The sequence below is a fragment of the Otolemur garnettii genome, unplaced genomic scaffold (genome assembly GCF_000181295.1).
Source record: "Otolemur garnettii isolate 467f Iridium unplaced genomic scaffold, OtoGar3 scaffold00189, whole genome shotgun sequence".
NCBI classification, from domain to species: Eukaryota; Metazoa; Chordata; class Mammalia; order Primates; family Galagidae; genus Otolemur; species Otolemur garnettii.
The window spans coordinates 691,736-693,398 of record NW_003852584.1 but is presented as its reverse complement, the minus strand read 5'-3'; positions in this window follow the sequence as shown (position 1 = coordinate 693,398).

Below are 1,663 nucleotides of genomic sequence, written 5' to 3'. Positions count from 1 at the left end.
CAGACCCCAGCAGGCGGGGTGGGGCCTCTTCTCACTCTGTAGCATGCATGAGTCCACATAAAGGGAGCAGATGTGGCTCCCAGACCCCAGCAGGCCGGGTGGGGCCTCTTCTCACTGTATGCTCCATATAAGAAAGAGGAGACGTGGGCCGGGCCACTGAGCAAGCAAACCACTGCTTCTGCCATATTCCACTGTCAAAGCAAGGTGCACAGTCAGCCCTGAGGGAAGCATCGGGCAGACAAGCTGCTGATGGGGAGTGCTGCGGAGTCATGTTGAATATGGGTAGGGACACAGGGAAGGATGTATACTACAGGGGTGACAGTTTGGAGCATTTAATATGGCAGAGAAGACACAACCCAAGGAGGGGACCACACCATCATCAGATGGTTTGATCAGGGACAGCTACAAAAGTCCTGCTCTGAGTGTCCAGGGCTGGTATGGAAGAGGGGACTCAAGGCCACAGGGGGTTAGACAGGGAGGGACGATAACTCAGTTGTGAATCCAAAACATGCACATCCTTGCAATGGAGGGAACAATGTCACACCCACTGCCAAATGAAAAGCAAGCTCTTGAATGCAGAGACAGGGGAGGTGGCCCATCCAGAGAGAGACACAGGAATGAAACTCAATGCGACGGGGAGGTGGCCCATCCAGGGAGAGACACGGGAATGAAATCCGGCCCGGTAAAGAAATGGCTGCAGAAGTATCCCTGATGTAGGGTCTTTGTTGCCAAAAGAGAATCTGACTTTGGCTAATTAAAGCAGTGAAGCAATTAATGAAAGGTTACCAGGTGAGTCTTAAATAAGCTGGAGAACCAGGTCTTGTGGCTAAGAGGGCAGAAGCAACCCCTGAATCAGATGTAGAACTGGTCCCAAGGAGATGCACACGCCTGGGCACAGAACCCCACTGACGGCAGATGCTGGGCGCTAAGGATGGAGACTCCAGCCACTGCTGCCACCTCCTCTGTGTCACTAGCTGAAGATGCAACATCTGGCTAAGGTGTGTCTCAGTGGTTGGTTCCAGTTACATGCCTGAGTCCCAGCTGCAGAAGAAACCAGAGAGGCCAGAGGGCATCCTGTGCCCGTCACAACAGGTGGTTGAGGCCCTCTGGCCTGCAGACATATATTTGGGAGGGGACTCTCCAGACCTGAGACAGGGATACAGAGGTACTGGGCAGTCAAATGACAAATGCTTGTGCCCCACAAGCCCCTGTTCTGCCTTTTCTAACCATTCTAATAATTTCTAAGCAGTTAGCCCTCTAACCATTATCTGTGGGTTCCCTGCATGGATTCAACCAACTGTGGATCAAAACATTCAGAAGACAAAAATTCCACAAAGTTTCAAAAAGCAAAACTTGAATTTGCCACATGCTAAATACTACATAGAATCCACAAAAATGAAGTAATGTGTGGGCGTCACACATACTTGGCACTATGAGTAATGTAGAGATGATTTAAAGTACACAAGAGCAGGATGGGTATAGGTTATATGCAAATGCTAGACCACTTTTAAATTTCTGATTAATATGAGTGTACAAATGATTAGGTTACAATGTTTGTTTGTTAGGTAAGGCTCTTGTTATATAGTGCCCCTTAACCCAGGAGGTCTGCCCTATACCTTTACACTGTACTAGACTATTTTATTTATTTTGAGACGGAGTCTCA